Consider the following 20,033-nt stretch of genomic DNA (forward strand, 5'->3'; position numbering starts at 1 on the left):
GGCGCCCAGTGAGGATGATCAAAATGGTCCCCGGAGTGATACTAGCTCGCAGCTTTCTCACGTGCTGACTGAAAGGGTTTTTGCCGTGGATCAACAGCTTTCGAGGCACATCTTCAGTAGGGTAATACCTAGGCTTTTTGCGAAGTTTAACCACTCGGGTACCACCGTTCTTGTCAGCACCAACTGGTTTTGTGACCGTAGCAAGAACTTTCTCCTTCTTTTTCTTTTCAACCCTGGATTTAGCTGCCTCTTGTACATGGCCTTTCTGGAATACATAGCCGATCGGGAATATCTGCCAATTCCTCTGACAAGTACAGGGTTTTGGCTGCAGTGGGGCTTCCCCTTCTTTGGCGTTTTAGCCTTCTTAGCCTTGCCACTGGCATCATCCTTCTTAGCTTCAGGTTTCTTCTCCTTAGTATCCGGCTTCTCAGCTTTTTCGCCCGCCATCTTGCAAGATGGGAAAGCAATATGAACCATATTTTTGCTCTCCACCTTATTTTACGCTCTCTGCCTGAAATTGTGCCACATGGTAAGTCCTATAATAAAGCAAAATTTCTGTTTTTGTTTTCCCATATATTGGGGGCAATAGGTGAAAATGTAGAATTATTTTAGAGGTTACAAGACCTCTTACTTCACTCCCTGAAATCTTTCCTTCTATTTTATTATAGTGCCCAAAGTTTCTATCTCTAAGAGTCATTCCTTGGAATTTATAAGGTCTTGTACATAAACAGCCCCTGTTAAAAAACATGCAACCTAAAAAAAGTAACCCATTAGTATTTATTAAGGCTTAAGTGTTAATTATAATCATGACGTTTGAAAGTTATGGCTAAATGATTTATTACTAAGAAGCCAAAAGCTTCTAGATATGTCTGGATCCAAGGACAGAGGCAAAGTTTGAAAGATTCTAATGATGTAAAAACAAAAAAACAAAACAAATTATGGGATCTTTCCCGCCTACCCTTTATCTCATCCAAAACCACATTATTTCGTGATATATTTAAGTGTTAATTATGCTGGATACTGTGAGGTCATCAAAGATGGCCTAAAATATAGTAACTCAGCTTCCTTTTTAGAGCTTTATGGGGGAATTGGTTTTCTTCTTTGCTCTCTCTTGAGAATTTTGCTTGGCTGTTGTGTCTGTCCTAATGTTACAGTAGTTGGCTTCAGTTTGGAACTGTGGTTTTGTATATTGCCATGGAACCTCATGTTTAACCAAGCAGTTTTTTGTATACATCCTTATCTTTGATTTTGATTATATTTTGTATTCTAAGAAATTATCCTGAATTTCCCTTTAAGAAATTAAAATATATTTACAGTCCAGGTTTTGTCATATTGAATTCCAAGTCCTGTTAGTTGGCCGAGTCTTTCCGTGACCTTGTTGAATTGTTAACAAAGGTAGTGCATTACTGATGAATTAAGTAGGTATTTATTGTCTCCAGCAGGAAAGTGGAGGAAGGAATGTCTTTGCATTTACACATCACCTGACACCATTATTCTAACTTTATTTATGTTATGTGTGAGACCCATGATGAAATCTGCCTCTCTTCACTCTAGTTTGGCTCCCAAATAAAATATTAGTCTGTTAGTTCATTTTAATGTGTCATATGAAAGTCTTGTCACTGTTCTGATGCTAGGATCCTGACCAAATGGGGAATGGATGAAATACGTGTTGGTGGAGGAAATAGAAATCCAGAACATGGTAAGAAGGACCAGACTGCTTCGGTGGGATGATCCTAAGTAGCTAAGAAGCTTTAGTTTCCAACATGTGGTTTGGATGTTGAAGTTAGAAGTGGTGAAGGCATAGGAAATAAGATATAAAGACCAAATTCTTCTGGTTCACAGCTTTATTTTTAGAACAGCCTAGAGTAGGAAGGAAAGCAAATAAAAGGAAGCAACTTCTTATCTGAACAGAACTTCAACAGTCCAGCCTGTAAAGGCCAGTCTCCTACTAGGTGTGTCCTTGGGATTTATCACATAGTGACTTGTTTCAGCTTAAGAAATATCCCCGCAATTTCAGAAGTGGGGGAAAATCTCAGTTGGAAAGCCTTATGGCAGCCCTACTGTAAGTCTAAGCAAGACTTTGAGGAACTCATTCCAATCTAGAGGGAAGGATCCTCCAGTCTAGTAATCTTCAGTCCATAGGCATTAAACCACCTGTATCAGAAACTGATATATGCTGAAATACAGATCCCTGGGCCCTACCTGAGGCCTATTAGAGCAGAAGTTCTATGGGGTAAGGTCTAAGAATCTGCATTTTTTTTTTTTTAAAGATTTTATTTATTTATTTGACAGAGACACAGTGAGAGAGGGAACACAACAAGTAGGGGGTGCGGAGAGGGAGAAGCAGGCCTCCCGCGGAACAGGGAGCCCGATGCGGGGCTTGATCCCAGGACGCTGGGATCGTGACCTAAGCCGAAGGCAGACGCTTAATGACTGAGCCACCCAGGCGCCCCAAGAATCTGCATATTCACAAACATAGGTTCTTAGTTCTTATTCACAGCTAAGATAGATGCTTATCCTTGGAGACCTGTCAAACCCATCACTTGGGAATGAAGGTAGAACTTTGAACTTGCAGCTCAGATGGGCTGGGTTATTTTCAGTAGAGCTTCCTATTATAGATAAAATAATAGTCACATCAGTAGCAAAGGGCTTCATAAAATATTCCAACCTCCACAGGTGGCATAATTTCCTATTGTTCTTAAATCCTGATATGTTCTGGAGAAGTTGCATTTTTTTCATCAAGTTCTCTCAGATGAATAAATGTGTTGAGGTTCTGAGTGTGCTTGTAATACTTACATTGGAATGTAATCTAATAGAATAAAATGTCATGCAACTCTTTAGATAATATCTGGATAATATAGAAGGACAAATAGATTGTGTCTGTGTATTTATATACTGTATATTTAAATTTCATATATTATTTCTGTGTTGCATTATTTAATAAACATGGGCTATGCACTGTACTAGTGCTTTTATTATAATCTAATGTAATATTAAGTCATACTTATTTAATTTTGATAGCAAAGTAGAATTGAAGTAGCAATGATGTACATAGTGATCTGATATCGAAGACATTTTTGCCCATCTGCTTTGCAGTGGTAATTGGTGCATAAACTTTGGATTCAGACAGACATTGGCCCCAGCTTTTCCCCTTGCTGGTTGTATGACCTTGAACATTATTTAACTTCTCTGAATCTCTGCCTTCTATAAAAAGAGGACAATAGTATATTACTTCCATAATATAGAACACCTTAGTCCAATGTCTGGAACATACCAGATGCTCAAGAAATATGATGCCCTTTATTGCACTAGAGGAAAGAGTCAGGTGGCATTTTGTAGCTTCTGTATGCTCAGCTATAGTCCCTTATTGAGCTGGGAATATTTCACACTTCATCTTTTCTTTCTTATCCTTATAATTGTTCTTTATTCATAATGCAGCCATCTCCTTCCACAGGAACAATGAAGCATGGTACCAACCACGCTCTGTTATTAATTTTGCACAAAGCCTGCTGACAGTGACCCTTCCAAGAAGTAGCACTCACTCCTTTGCCTTAAAAAAATGTCTCACAAAGGTTCTCCAGCAGGCGTGAGCATTATTCTTAGTCCTTCCACTGCTTCAGTGTGGCATCGTCATCAGTAACATGTACATTTGCAGTTTGGCTCGGGTCTGTTTCTCTGCTTTGTTCAAAAGGTACCACTGACCTTTCTAATTAGCTGGGTTGCAGATGACTGAGCTTGCACATATGAGGGCCAGTCAGAAAATAAATCTTCCCTATTTCTGTCCAGACAGTCACAAGGAGTCAGGAAAAATGCCACTGAAAGTCTATAAATCTTCTATCTTCCCTCCTGAAGGGATGTGAGAGAACAGCTCTCCTGTCTTTATATATGACAGCGTTCCTGAATGTGTGGGGAGGGTTTTTGATGTCAGATTTTTCTGCCGAGATCGCAGGTGGCAAGAGTTAGCATCCTGCAGTTAGGAGCGAAATTAGATTTGGACTGGTAAAGGAAGCACTGATATGTTCTGGCGTGTGTAAATCACCTAAGCTCTTTAAATGAGCTGTGGATAGGTTGCATGTCTCAGACTGAACACCTACAATGAGCAGGAGGATCAAAGCCAGCCGGGGAACGAGCTCTGGACTACCATCTAAGCCATAAGAGGAGAGAGAGAAATTAACATCATGGAGTCCATCATCTTATTCCACCTAAAATGGCCATTTCATCATTTCCAAAAAGCACAGAGAAAGCAGGTGAGCTTCTCCAAGTGGTGAAACCTGCTGTTAGTAGAGAAAGCACATGTTTTGGGAAGCTGCGCTAGCTGGGCGATGAGGGCACACATGCAGTCCCCAGGACTGTAGAGATCTCTAGATGAGTGAGAGAGAGGTTGGCAGAGATTGGGAGAGGCTGTTCTCATCTGAGAATCAGCATTCCAGGACTCCCTAGAAGGCCGAAATACAGCAACCCAGAGCAAAGTTCCCAAAGCCTGGGAAAAGACTGGCAACCTGGATCCTAAAATTCTGCCAGATCTAATGCACCAGCAGGCCTATGTGAAATGGCTGCTGGTTTCACTGGGGAGCTGAAGCAGTCATCTGTGAATTGCTTCTCAGGTCCAACGTGAGTAATTGAGAGTGAACATCAAGAGAGCTTGATAGCAACTTGACATTTCATGACATCCAAGTGTGGACCCAGTGGGCTTATATTGTGTATGTCTTGGACTTTCAAGATTATCTTTTTGTTTTTATTTTTAAATACAAATTGCAGGGAAGATTGGCCCTTCCTCACAGATTGTTTCTATGCCCACTGATGTTTTCTTTTCTCCCTTATATCCATCCTCACTATTCAAATCCTTACACAGAAAGGCTCACAGCTCACAACTTTTAGGTCTCAGGTTCTTCCCCCCTCAGGGCACATCTCCAACTCTGTACCCAATTCCAAGTTGTATGTATATGTGGGTTTTCCCAAACCACCAAGCAAATCTCCCACACCAGCTGGGTGTCCTGTAGTTTCATTCAACTCTGACACTGTCTACCTCGAGATCGTGTCAGATTCCACAGGTGGAGGGCTCAGTCCTGCAAGACTCTTCCCCCTTCCCCACTTCAGATGCCAACTGAAAGTCCAGTTTATCACCTGTGGTCCTAACCAAATAGCTACAGCTTGGAAGCTCCAGTGACTCCCTCCTTGGGTTTGATTCTGCTGCAGTGGCTCACAGAACTCAGAGAAACATTTTACCTACTAGATTACTAGTTTATTATAAAAGTATATAACTCAGGAACAGCCAGGTGGAGGAGATGCATAGAGCAAGGTATGGGGTAGGGGCATAGAGCATCCATGGTTTCTCCAGGTCCACCATTCTCCCCGAGCCTCCATGCGTCCACCAACCCAGAAGTTCTCCCAGCCTTGTCCTTTTGGAGTTTTATGGAGGCTCATTACATAGGCATGATTGATTACATCATGTCCATTGGCAATAAGTCAATCTTCAGGCTCCTCCCCTCCCCAGAGGTCAGAGGGGTGGGATTGCAAATTCCAACCCTGAATTCACTGGGTTGGTTCCCAGTTGACATCCAGCCCTTGTCCTCAGGTGCTTTCCAAAAGTCACCTCATTGACATAACAGTGGGCACAGTTGGGGCACCTGGCTGGCTCAGTCAGTAGAGCCTGCGACTCAGTCAGTAGAGCCTGCGACTCTTGATTTCAGGGTTGTAAGTTCGAACCCCATGTTGGGTGTAGAGATTACTTAATAAAAATATTTTTTAAAAAAGACCCCTTTAGGGGGCACCTGGGTGGCTCAGTTGGTTAAGCGTCTGCCTTCAGCTCAGGTCATGATCCCAGGGTCCTGGGATCCAGTCCCATATCTGGCTCCCTGCTGAGCAGGGAGCCTCCTTCTCCCTCTGCCTGCCACTCCCCCTGCTTGTGCGCGCTCTCTCTCTCTCTGACAAATAAATAAAATCTTTAAAAAAAAAAAAAAAAAGACCCCTTTAGGAAATTCTGAGAGTTTTAGGAGATCTGTGCCAGAAATGGGACCGTCTAAATATATATTTCTTCCTAAAAATCACAACATCACCTATAGGACTGTTGAGTGCTGACTTGACAGCAAAACATTTCTTTTGAAATTTTCAAGAATATGACCCTTAATAAACAACGAGAAAAAAATTTTTAAAAAGTTCATATGACTAAAAAAATATGACAGAAGTAGTAGCAGAGCCGGCTGAAAAACTGGGTTCTCCTGAGGAGGTTAGTGAGATGATCTCTGACAGAGAAAATGATTTTGCAAGCAGTTCCTTGATGGCTGTTTAGTCATTCAGATGGCTATGTTGAGTTACGTCAAGATCTGTGAAGAAGATGCAGGCAGTAACTTCAACAGCTTATCATTGTAAGCTATATGGTTAAAAAAAAAAAAGATTGGACTAATAACAATTGTTATGTAACATTTTAGCCACTTTCTGGAAAATGACCCAAATGTACATTTTTCAGTCAGAACTGTAAGCCACGTGGCGATAGGTATATGAAGTGGACCGATTTTTGTACAATTACTGATTTCTTTGTGGCATTTAACCTGGCCAGCCTGGGGTTGCACAGCCCTCATTGACCAAGTTCCCACCCTTTGCTTGAGTCTTTAAATGACTCAGGAAGCAGTATTGAGAGGAATGAGGAGTTTGTCCCAGCTGGACGTGGGTCGCCATGTTTACCAAGCTATCAATGTCTTGACACATTCAAGAAAATTTTTCTCCATACAGGAATGATTTCCCATTGTGCCTCAAACTTTTCCCCATCCCGCTAGTGAAGATGAATGCTCCCTTCCTCTGAGGTAGTAGAGGACGGTTCTGTCCCTGCCAAAAGACAGCTTTTCACACTCTCTCCTTTCTCGAGAGAATGTAAAACTAATTGGTGTGCAGCTTGAGAGCGCTGACGTTTGGCGGAATTGGCAGGTGTGAATATACTTTCTTCACACCTCACAGTCATCTAGGGGGAAGTGACAGAGATGTCCTGATCTGAGCTCTTTCCCTTTGCACAGTGCTGGCCACTGCAGAACACTCTATACCAACAGAGAAGATGTGCGCTACTGTGGGAAGAACCGACATGTGATTTGATTCTGGCAACGGATCCTCACGACATCATGCTGGGCAGTAACTCATTAGCTGTGATCTTGTACGAATTTGGGCATTCTGAGATAAAGTGGTTTGATCACTATCATGTCACATGAAGAGGGACTTTTTAAAGGACCTGTAGATCAATATGAAAATGAGATGAAATGTTTTGGTTTATTTTTTTTAAGATTTTATTTATTTGAGAGAGAGAGAGAGAATGAACCGTGGGGAAGGGCAGAGGGATAGAGAGGGAGAAGCAGACTGACTCCTTACTGAGCAAGAAGCCCTATGTGGGGCTCGATCCCACAACCCAGAGATCATGACCTGAGCCAAAGGCAAATGCTTAACCCACTGAGCCACCCAGGTACCCCGAAGTATTTCAATTTAATGAAAAAATTCCGTTCCGAGGAGAATATATTCAACCATTTAAAGTGTGTATATGTGCGTGCATGCACGCATATGTGTGCATGTGTGTTGTAGGGAAAGAGAAAATCCACTTAGGAGAACGTGTATAGAATCTATTAAAAACTGTATAGCTGGGGCATAACCCTTAATTTTGTAAATTAAAAAAAAAAAGGCAAGTAAGCATCCGTGTGAGTGAGAAATGAGAGCCAGAAAATATCAGTGTGAGTTATGACATCCATAGACCAATGAATTGCCAATGACACAGAGGTGCTTTATGAGCCTTGGCAGGCGATTAGGTAAAAGTTTCTCCTGGCATAGCAATTTGAAGTGGTTATTAACCATGTATACTGAAATTTGATGGGCTAAAAAAAAAAGTTCTTAAAAAATAACTTTCGCATCGAATTGTTCCCTCCACGATGCTTTAAGAACAAAAACAAAAACAAAAAAATCCCCAGAAAACAAACTCATGATGAGCTGAAGTAAGAGATTTTTATACTGAACAAAGGTGACTAAACTGCAAGCATGAAACCTTCTATTTTTAGTGGATCCTGACATTCTTTACTGCTGGCATTCCCAGTTTCCAGTTAATACATTCTCCGGTTGGCTGGTTATTGTTCTGTAAATCACATTTCACTATGTCAGCAAACAATGGCATGAACTTAAAGAGTAAAACAAAATAAACTTGGAAAAAAACTAACATAAAAACACTGAAGTCCAGAAGGAGTCTAATCCCTTAGAAAATGAGGGGCAATAAAAGAGGAGTTAAAATTAAAAGATGACACTGCAGGTTGATTCTTGGTTTTCTAAGTGCAGAGTCTTGTTTGTATTTGTATCTACTGGATTGTGAAAACAAATGACCAATCAGTGAATTAACTGGAAACAAAGAAGGCATCAGCTTTTTGCTTGATATAGGCATATATAAATTTTATATTGAGATATATGTATATATAATATATATTTAATTCAGCATATAATGTCCATCTGTATATATACAGAAATATATTTTGAACTTTCCAAAGGTTTCCAATTATATTCTCAAATACTATTTAATATGCATTAAATGTAAATATCTATTATTCAATAATATATAAATACATATTATATACTAAATATAAATACATTAGATATTATATGTTAAGTATTTTTTTATTTATTTATTTTTTTTATTCTTATGTTAATCCCCATACATTACATCATTAGTTTTAGATGAAGTGTTCCATGATTCATTGTTTGTGCATAACACCCAGTGCTCCATGCAGAATGTGCCCTCCTCAATACCCACCACAGGCTAACCCATCCTTCCACCCCCCTCCCCTCTAGAACCCTGTTTGTTTTTCAGAGTCCATCGTCTCTCATGGTTCGTCTACCCCTCCGATTTCCCCCGCTTCATCCTCCGATTTCCCCTGCTTCATCCTCCGATTTCCCACGCTTCATAAGTATTTTTTTTTAAGTCTGACCATTACTTTCATTAATCAAAGAGTGGAGCAGAATTCTGTATTGCAATGTAAATAAATGTGGCACAGACTTTGACATTTTGTGTACCTTCCTTATTTTTTAAGTGTCCTTGTCTTAAATTGTCTGCTACTGTGACACTAGATTGGCCAATATCAAAATACATGAAGTATTTTTTTTTTTAATCTTTTAGAGCAATCCATTCTATTGTCCTAGAATATACATGAGGATCAAAAAACACATTAATAGTTTTTGAACTAGGTTTTATCCTTTGAAATATCTTCTCTACTTGAAACATTAATTCGTATAAAATTTCTGAGCATTCCCAATCATAGAAGTATTTTTTAAAATTAAATTATGTTAAAACAATTAAATTCCAAGGGAAGGAAAACATACATGGAAAATGACTGGAAAAAAAAAGTGTGCGTTTCCTTCCCATTTGTGATTCTTTTCACTCTTCCTTGCTGAATCACACTTACAATACCATTACATTTATGATTAATTTAAAAATAAAATTACATGTCTGGTTTTGTAATATTAGAGACTGGAGGCCAGAGGGAAGCAGTCTCCTCTCGATCAATAGGAAAGGTGGAATCTTCGTCAATGCTATGTGGTAACATTTATGTCTCATCACTAGCAATTTCTCACTGTCATCCTAAGATTTTGCCAATGGATATAAATCCGCTCCCTTGCTTTCGTTGTCAATCAAAAATAGCATCCTGGCATTTCATTTCATATTTCACAGGCTAGAAATTTTTAGCAACCTGAGGACATGTGACTTGAAAACATGAGCAGCGCTGAGAATTATAGTCTCTCCCAGTCTTCATGGCTAAAGGGAGTTAGACTTGAACAATTCCCAGGGCAACGTAGACAGCCGAAAAATATTAAATTCACAGACTGAGGTTTTGCCACTGAAAACTGACTTTGGAGTTTTTTTGGAGTGTGAGGAGGAAGGGCATTGACAAATCTAGGAGTTTGGAGTCAGGAGAAATTGTTCTATATTCCCCTCACTGAGATTTTTCTAAGTAAAGTAGTTAATTAAAATCTTAGGTTTGAGTAGATAAACTCTAAGTAAGGTCTTTAAAAAATTTCGTCCTTGCATGACACTCTCCATCATTACACAGATGTGTAATATAATCCTACAGAATCTACAAATTTCCCCAAATATGATATTTGTGAGCTCTTTTGAAGGCTGTGGCATTTTTTGTGACTTTGTCATTTCCGGGTCTCTGTGACCTCTGACCTTTTACTGCTGCATTCTGAAGGAGGACTTTGGCTGAGCAGAGATGTCCAAGTGCAATTCTTATGACCCAAGGAGGCTCAGGATTCCTCACAGGGACATTTGAGGGACCTTGAAGAATTTATGTTTCTGTTGATAAAATTCTCCGCATGGCCTCCCTGGGAGCAATGAACAAAATGTATATTCAGACAGCTCCAACTTCACAACTCCAGCCATAGGTGTCTGCAGCTCAGAAAGCACGAAGGGCATGGTCATAGCTTCCTATTACTGGTCATGTACATGCCATCAGTACTCTTCAGAGGGCACTTAAGGAGTAGCACTTTGGAGGCAGAGAGAACTAGGTTCAAATTCTAGTTGCAAAAGCTGACTGTGTAACCCTGAGGAAGCTGACCTCCCTTCTTTGTAAATGGGTGTGATGGGTTTTATGAGATTATGTTTGTTTGTTTGTTTTTAAGATTTTATTTACCTGATAGAGACCTAGCACAAGCAGGGAGAGTGGCCGGCAGAGGGAGAGGGAGAAGCAGGCGTCCCACGGAGCAGGGAGCCAGGACCCTGGGATCATGACCTGAGCTGAAGGCAGATGCTTAACCGACTGAGTCACCCCGGCGCCCCTGTGAGATTATATTCGGAAAGCACCTGTTTCGGCACTGAGAAATCAAGGAGTATTCTCTTCGTGTCACCCTTCCATGGTGTGTTTACTCTGTTACAAATAAAATTAATTCAACCTGTTAGGCTGTCCGCACCTTCAGAACCGACTGGCCTCTTTTGGCTTGAGACATACCATCTGCAGTATTTTGCACCAACTTTAAGAACATAATGTACTTACAAAATTACTTGTCAATGTAGACTACAAATGAATCTTTACATTATTAAAAAGAAAAACAAACAAAACCGAGCAAAGAAGATGAGCAAGTCATTTACAACAGAATAAACACAAATGTTCAATGAATATGAAAAAAATGGTCTAACTCATCATCATCAGAAAAATACACAATTACAAAAATAACAGCTTTCTTGGTTTCTTGAGATATAATCCACATACCATACAATTTACCTATTTATATTATATATTTTGATGTTTTTTAGTACATTTAGTACAGAATTGTACAACCATCACCATGATTAGTTTAGAATATTTTCACCCCACCCATAAAAACCCCATATCCTGTAGTAGTTACTCTTCTCTTCACCCCTCCTTCCCCACTGCCCCCCACCCCCTCCTCTAGCCCTGGGCAACTACTAATCTACTTCCTGTCTGTATAGATTTGCCAAACAGAAACTGTAATCATTCTGCAGTTAAGTCCCCATTCCCCCTCTCCTGAACCTTTCTAATCTCCTTTCTGTTTCTATGGATTTGCCCATTCTAGATATTTCATATCAGTGGAATCCTCCAAAACTTGCCCTTTTGTGTTTGGCTTGTTTCACTTATCATAATGTTTTCAAGGGTCCTCTGGCTTGCAGCATGTATCAGAACGTTTCCTTTTTTATGATTGAAGAACATTCCTTTGAATGGATGGACCACATTTTGTTTATCCAGTCACCTGTTGATGATTACTTGGGTTGTTTCTCCTTTTGGGCTATTGTGAATTATGCTGCAACAAATATTGGCATGCAAGTATTTGTTTTGAGTCCCTGATTTCCATTCTTTTGGGTACATACCTAGGAGTGGAATTGCTGGGGTCTGAGATGACTCTGTTTGAGGAACTGCCAGATTGCTTTCCAAAGTGGCTGCACAAATTCACATCCCCGCCAGTAATGTCCGAGGGGTGCAGCTTCTTCATGGTCTCAGCAATGCTTGTTATTGTCTGTCGTTTTGATGACAGCCACATAGTGAGCATGAGGTGATATCTCATTGCGGTTTTGATTTGTATTTCCCTGATGGCTAATGATGTTGAATATCTTTTCATATGCTTCTTGGTCATTTGTGTATTCTTAGGCTGTTAGTGGAAGTGTAAATTGACTTAAAAAAAAAAAAACTCTGGAGGACAGTTTGGCAAGTAGTTCTTTTTAAGCCAACAAACTCACTTGTAAGAGTTTACCTTAAGGAGATAATTACAGAAGTATGAGATGATACGTGCTCAAGTAATTCCAGCTTTTTTTTTTTTTTTTTACAGTAAAGAAAGATTGGAAATACACTCAGCAATCACCCAGGTGCCCCTCAGCAATAAAAGTTTTTAAAATTAATTATTATATACATAAGATGGTATGCTATGTAGCTATTAAAAATGATGATATGGAAATAAGTATTTTGACATATAGAGTTCCCATGATAGGCAGTAGTCCCCCTTTATCCACAGGTACGTCCAAGACCCCCAGTGGGTGCCTGAAACCACAGATGGTACTGGACCCTATGTATACTATGTTTTCCCCATACATACATGCGTATGATAAAAATTTGATTCTAAATTAGGCACAGTAAAAGATTAACAACAATAACTAATAATAGAACAATTAGACCAATATAATAAAAGTTATGTGAATGTGGTCTCTCAAAATATCTTAATTGTACTGTACCCACTGTTATTCTGCTTGTGTTGATGTGAAATGATAAAATGCCTACGAGATGAGATGAAGTGAGGTGAGTGACGTAGGCACTGTGACATAGTGTTCGTCTACTGTCAACCTTCTAACGATAAGTCAGGAGGATCATCTGCTTCCCTATCTTGGTTGACCACAGGTCACCGAAACCACGGAAAGCAAAACCGCACCTAAGGAGGGACTACTGTATCACTGAGTGAGCAAAGCAGATCACAGAGTAAATTGCCATTTTACCATGAGTGTGAAAATGTTAACCTTTTTCTCTTTGTCTTCATATACATAGGGAGATGTCCAGTAGGATGACCGGTAAAAGTGAACAGTGCTTACCTCTAAATGGTGGGATCTGGGATCACTTTTTGTTTCTCCCTTGAGATTTTCTTTACTGTTAGAACTTTCAGAAAATCAGCATGTATCATAAGAACAGTAATAAGGCTCATTTCAAAGGAAAAATCATTCTGCTCTGTAACTGTGCCTGCCTCTTACTCTCTCGCCTTGCTATTGGGGAGCATACCTCTTTGACCCTGAATTCCTAACTTTGAGCCCCAGGAGAATCCCAATAAACCGGAGCAACATGGAGCACTGGTGTAAAAGAAATATCTGAGCCTGTTAATTGAATTTTCTTGCAATAATTACACAAATTTAATTACAGCAAATAAATTAAAGTCGATACACTGGAATCAATATACACAAAACAAAATGGGCTTGTTTTATAGGTCCTAATAGGATCCCAAATAGAAACTATTTACTGGCATATACTGCTAGCGCATCTGTCTTTGAATGGAAATTTGTGGGGGACAATGAGAGAGAAATCTAGAACATTTCCCCATTCTGGCACTCTTCATCAGCCAAGAAGGTTCAGTTTGTCCAGGCTTATTCAAAATTGTTTGTGCTCTGTCATGCCTTTGGACTTGTTCCATTTTTGGCCAGAGGGTCACTCTCCATCTCAAATTCCTAGAAAAGTCCTACTGTAGTACCAAGACTGGCTTCGATTCACGTGTGTGTATCCCAAGACTGTAACTGCTTGGAGGTCAGTTTCTTGTTTATCTGTCTTTGTAGTTTCTGGAACACAGTGCTTTGGCTCTTGAAGCAAGTCTGTCATAAAATATTGACACTGACCAGTATTCGATTTGTCTGGAAGTACTATCTACAAGTACTTGCTTTCACTGTCCCCACCACTAATTCTTTCACATACTGTCCCCCCTAAGTGGAAAGGTCCTCTCTGTCTGTTAAAATGCATTGGGTAATCTCTATATTTCATTCTTTTCCTTGAAGATATCCATCTTGGCGCACTCCACTTTCTGGCTCCAGCGTGGACTGGTGATTGTCCGGACTTGCACAACTCCTATCCTGGGGTTTCTCTTCACCATCATCCTGGGAATTCTCTCTTCCCTCTTCTGAATTGGATCCAAGGCCAGTTTCCTATGGTCTGCGTCCTGTGCAATCACACTTAGAAAGGCTCTGCATTTGGTTTAGTGCTCTGCTCCCACCGAAACTTGAAATTCTTCCTAAGTTTTGAACAAGGGGCCCTGTGTTTTCATTTTGTGCTGGGCCCTGCAAATTAAGTTGCTGGTCCAATACGGATTGTGAGGTTTCTGGGTTTTGTGGTCTTGGTAAATTCTCTCATCTGGGGGAGACCCTACTCTGGTAGGTGCGCACCTGCTCTGGCTTCCTGAGTAAAGCTATATTGGAAATAAACGTTCTTTGAAATTTTACATGTCTGGAAAAATCTTCATTTTACTTTCATATTCTAATAAGAGTGTAGCTTAATATAGAGTTCCCAGTTGGAAGTCGTTTTCCCCCAGGGTTTTGGAGGCATTACTTTATTGTATTCTGGTGTCCAGTGCTTCTGTTAGGAAGGCATATGTCCTTCAGATTCCTGACCTGCAGTTACCAAGCTATTTCTCTCTCTCTCAGTTACAGCTTTGCTGTCTGCTTTTTGGCATCTGAACTCGATGACTGTTGCCTTTCCTCTTATTTTTGCAGGTGAATTTTTTTTTTTAAGTCATCATTGTAGCAGTATTTTGAGAGAGAACAGAAGATGTAAACACATGTTTTCAATCTGAGCCACTTTTCAAGGACCGTGTCCCTATTCAAGTCTGCCCTTCCTCTTTGGATGCAGGATTAGGTGGTAGTGGTGAAGGATAATTTGCATAAGAAAAACCCCAGTGCCTTCTGGAAGAGACGCTAGTCTTTCTTTTCAAAATTCAATGTTAGGAAACCTTTGCTACGATCAAGGGCTGCAGATGAGAAAGGACACCAAGAACTCCAGAAAGACATTCACCTCGAGGAGAGAGCAGACTGTACTGGGGACCCAGGGTTGTACCTGTGCTGCTGGAATCCGGGTTGGCTGCACGAGGCTGAACAAAGGAACTGTCCCCTTGGTGCCCGAGGAGATGTACTGAACCAGTGCTCTATTGTTGAGTATCACTGCATGTGGTTTTTAGCCATTATGAGTAAAGTCATCAATATTCTTGTACATACATTGTTGCCCGCATTACTCATTCTTTTTCCACGCCCGTTTCCCATGTCTCATTGTGTCAGAGTGACTTCAGAAAAGTTGTTGCCTCCTTGGACTTAGTGGGATTTTATTTGAAGAAAAGGATTTGCTTATAAAGACCTAATACATTTTTCTGATCCCATAAATGGAAGAAATATTAAGGCCATTACGGGAGCCTCTCTTTTTATTGGAGTATGAATGTTTGTTAAGGTTTAGTTTCTATCTTTGAGAGAATTTGAATGCATTTACCATATGGTTATAGTATCTGATTATTAATATTAAAGAAAGAATAATGTATTTTTTATGACCTCTGGGATTTCACCTTTGCCCGGGTCTGTATTCATTTATAGGTATATGTTTTACAGACATTTTCCTAGGAAATTCGACCATGTGGAAGTAGTCTGATGATAAAATTAAAGAAGCCTTTGTTTCCACTTTGTGCTTTTCGAAAACTAATGGAAATGTGAAGTGTGGGTGGGCAGCTGCTGGTTTGCACCCTCGGGAGTTTCCCATGTAAAATTGAAACTGGCCTCCCTAGACAGAGGGTGAGGAAAGACAGAAGAAAGAGGCAGGCCACTCTGGGTTGGTGGGTGGCAGGTTAATATGCAAGGGAACTTACCGATGCAGCTTGTTCTGGGCATCTCCAAGATGAGTAGATCTCTGCACCTGCCTGGCAAAATCTTAAAAAGTTTATATGGAGGCCTTAACGCGGTTCAGTCACCTATACCGTCCAGATGGTCTCAATAACACATTACTCTCTCAAGGCTATGTCCTTGAAATGGCTCTCACCGTGGGAACAATGGGCAGAATGAACTTTCCAAGGACAGGGAAGGGGGTGAGGAGCCTCTGATTGCCTGGTCCAGCTTGTGGGTCAACCAGGGGTCACATCCCCTCAGTGACCTTCCCCAGCAGCAGAGCCCTAGAAAGAAAGTAACAATAACAGGAGTTCCCCCCCCCAGTTTTATTGAGACATAATTGACATATAACATAAGTTTAAGGTGTACAACATAAGGATTCAGTGTATGTATACATTGTGAGGTGATCACCACAGTAACTTGTTAATGTCCACCACCATACATAATTATATATTTTTTTTCCTTGTGATCAGAACTTTTAGGATCTACTATCTTAGTAACTTTTAAATATAGGATATAGTATTGTTCATTACCGTCATCATGTTGGTCCCCAGACCTTATTTATAACTAGAAGTTTGTACCTCTTGACCCCCTTCACTCAATACCCATCTCCCTGCCTGTAAATCGAATCTCTGTTTCTATGAGTTTGGTTTTTTTTATTTTTTAAATTTTTTAAAAAATATTTTATTTATTTATTTGAGAGAGAGAAAGAGAGAGCATGAGTGGGGGGAGGGTTAAAGGGAGAGGGGGAAGCAGACTCCCAGCTGAGCAGGGAGCCTGAAGTGGGGCTCCATCCCAGGACCCCGGGATCATGACCTGAGCCAAAGGCAGATGCTTCACCAACTGAGCCACCCAGGCACCTCAGTGAGTTTGTTTTTTTAGATTCCAAATGTGAGACCATATGATATTTGTCTTTCTCTGTCTGACTTACTTCGCTGAGGTATAATAACACCGGGTTTATCGCCATTCAGATGGTATGCTTTTGTCCACATTCCAATATATTTAGACTGAGGGATAATTTCAGTATCCAGACTGTCAAAAGGTACTGACTTCAGTGAACATGAAAAGATTGGGCTCCAGAGGCATGTGATCTTCTGTGCTCTCCACCATGGCTTGGCGTAGCTGCCGTCCTCCCAGAGAGGCTGGGGGGTTGCAGTGCATGTGGGGTAGTGGGACGCTGCACCCGAGATGTGCGCGCTCAGCTTGCAGTGCGCTGGGCAAGCCCTCTTGAAGGTGACTGTTGATTTCATGTCAAACGCAAGGACCGGACACTTACTAAGCCACAGCATTTTTGCCAAATTATCTTTAATTAAAAATGTATCATGGGGAGCCTGGGTGGCTCATTTGGTTAAGCGTCGGACTCTGGTCATGATCTTGGGTTGCAGGATCAAAACCAACGTCTGGCTCCGCCATGGAGCTTAAGATTCTCCCTCTCCCTCTCCCCCCTCCCCACCACTCATGCGTGCTCTTTCTCACGCTCTCTCTCTCTAAAAATAAATAAATAAATAAAAGTATCACAAGTTGCACCACAGTCTTAAAGAATTTTTAAGGAATGTCTATTTTTCTAAAAGTCTGAAAGTCATCTTCACCTTGACTCATCCCTCACTTTCCTCACTGTCCAGTTAGTCACCTGGCCTAGCAATTCAGCCTCCAGAATTATCTTGTAGGTCAGTTATCTCCTCTCTACCCTGAGCTACCATTGTCTTCATGCATGTTCTAGCATGAACTCACAATCCCAGCAGCTTTCTAATTAGGACCCCTGCTTCTAGGGTCTTCCTCAGTAACTCCCCACTCTAAACTCATGTGGTCACTCTCCTGCTGAAAAGACTTAATGGAGAAATTATTTACAAAGGGTTAAGATAATACAAAGAAGGTGAAGCTCTCTGGGGCTAGAATGGCAGCCTACTATCCCCTGAGGAAGCAAGTAAGGGAACAGTGACCCAGAATGACTTGTGACTTTAGGATAGGACTGCTGGCCTTTGATAGAAGAATATAGTTGTTGCCAAACTGTAACTGGGTAGGGAAGGAGATAGCAGGGGCATCTTGAGTATCTTTAGTTGTTGCCAAACTGTAACTGGGTAGGGAAGGAGATAGCAGGGGCATCTTGAGTATCTTCAATGGAGACAGTGGCTAAAACGAAATCTCACTCTCCCTGCTGCATTCCATGGGTGGTGGTATCTTTTGACAACTTCAAGTCAGCTTGAGTCAAGGGTTGAAGGAATGCAGAAGGCAGAGATGGGCTTGCTTAATTAGAGGAAATCATGAACGTAAAGGCATTCTGTCAGATATGATGCTATTCAAATATTACAAGCATCATTTTCATTATTGTGGAGTACAAATAAGGAGGAATAAAGAGAACCAACAGACAGCAGTCAATAGGGAAATGATTAAGTCTCTCCTCACATGAGAAGTTTAAAACAGACAAACAAAGGTGCTTATTCAGCCAGGACCATTGACCAGATCAGTGTCATGGAGAACAATTTTCTGTTCCAATTCTGACTCATTTTGTAATATTTGGTAAATCACTTAACTTTTCTGTAGTACAGTTTTTCCAATCCATTTTATGACTATTTACAGTACCTTCTGCCTGTTGATGTGCAAGAATGTTTGGGTGATTCATTTAATAATTGGCTGTGAAGAGCTTTGAGCTCCATAGAGGAAGCCAGGGACAAAGATTTAAGTGCTATTATTAGTTAGAAAGTCTTATTGCATTGCTCGAGTCTCTGATTCCCCGTATTTTTTTTTTAGTTCAACTGCTTTTCTGTGGATCTCTCAAATTCTACCCTAGTTCCCTTTACACAATTGAAGAGTGCAATGATATCATGTATCCCAAATGACAGTGCTATAATCACATTAGCACCTTGGTTGAATGTAAAAAAATAGGAAAGTTAGAGGATTTTGAGCCTGTCTTAAGGCAACTAAAGAAAACACTTAACATGGCTTGAGTAGAGAAAGATAATTAGTGAGTGACCAAAATCAGTCAGGAACATACCAAAATGTTATGTCCAGTGGCACTTGACATATGACCTATAACACACGACATTCTTGGCCTGCTAAGGAAAAAGGACAGCTGGTTCCAGGATGAAAGAAACTTCTTAGTTCATATTGTTTGATACAAAAAATTTTGGGTCTGTTTTGATGCCATTGGTCCACTTTTATAGAATTTACCACCAAATGATAAAACTTTATGGAGATTGTCAGCACCTCTTCATGGAGTAACTAAGGGACTGAAATAGGGCCTCTCCATAGGACTTTGGGGGCAATGAGAAAATGTGTGATTCATTGGAATTCTAAGTCTTATTTTATTATTTCAGGTTGAGAAATAATGTAGGATATTTGCTCCCTTTTGGATCTTCAGATTTTTTTAATCCCGAACATATAAATATTTACGTCATGGTTTAAGCTTTCATGACTCTAAAGAGAAGTTTAAGATTGGATTGTACCTCTAGCCCTGCTCTCTCTCTCCCGAGAGCTGGCCTTATACCTTAGAGCAGTAGGTTTGCATATTGAAATGCCAGCTTAACCTAGCTGCCTGAAAGTCTCGAATGTCAAGCCCACAACAGAATTAATTTCTTTTACAAGTTGGTAATTTCCTGTTACGCTCCTAAGTAATGCTAATTTCAGGTACACCCTTGCCACGAGATGATTTTAGGTCCTCTGTATTTTAGCATATCCTGGCATATATATTATCATCATCATATAATGGTGTCATATACTGTCATTGTTGTCCCATGCCCGGAACTCACAGAAATGGTGGCCACCTGAAGGAGGCAGGGGTCATACCAACTCAGCTAATGGTTACTGAAGCAACTATTGAGTCAATAGAGAAATTGCAGATACTTAATATAAACCTTTACTTTCAATCATGTAATGATGGTACATTTTCCTCCAGACATTGGAGAGTAAATTAAAATGAGGGCAAAGGACAGGGCATGACAGCAATACAGGACTACTGTCTCCCTATCTGCGATATGTGCCTTATCTGTTTCCTGTCTTATTTTATTTTATTATGTTATGTTAATCACCATACATTATATCATTAGTTTTTGATGTAGTGTTCCATGATTCATTGTTTGCATATAACACCCAGTGCTCCATGCAGTATATGCCCTCTTTAATACCCATCGCCAGGGTAACCCATCCTCCCACCCCCCTCCCCTCTAGAACCCTCAGTTTGTTTCTCAGA

General features: G+C 40.5%; 1 long non-coding RNA gene and 1 pseudogene across 3 annotated transcripts in view; one reads left to right on the forward strand and one right to left on the reverse strand.

Annotated features, from left to right (window-relative positions):
* Positions 1 to 458, reverse strand: part of LOC102735636 (large ribosomal subunit protein eL6 pseudogene) — a 25,078-nt pseudogene extending 24,620 nt beyond the window's left edge.
* The window catches only part of LOC115942859 (uncharacterized), a 230,713-nt gene that overhangs the window by 33,084 nt on the left and 177,596 nt on the right, over positions 1 to 20,033 (forward strand). The window lies entirely within an intron of this gene.

The sequence above is a fragment of the Leptonychotes weddellii genome, chromosome 1 (assembly GCF_054177405.1).
Source record: "Leptonychotes weddellii isolate Sample4059 chromosome 1, ASM5417740v2, whole genome shotgun sequence".
Lineage (NCBI taxonomy): Eukaryota > Metazoa > Chordata > Mammalia > Carnivora > Phocidae > Leptonychotes > Leptonychotes weddellii.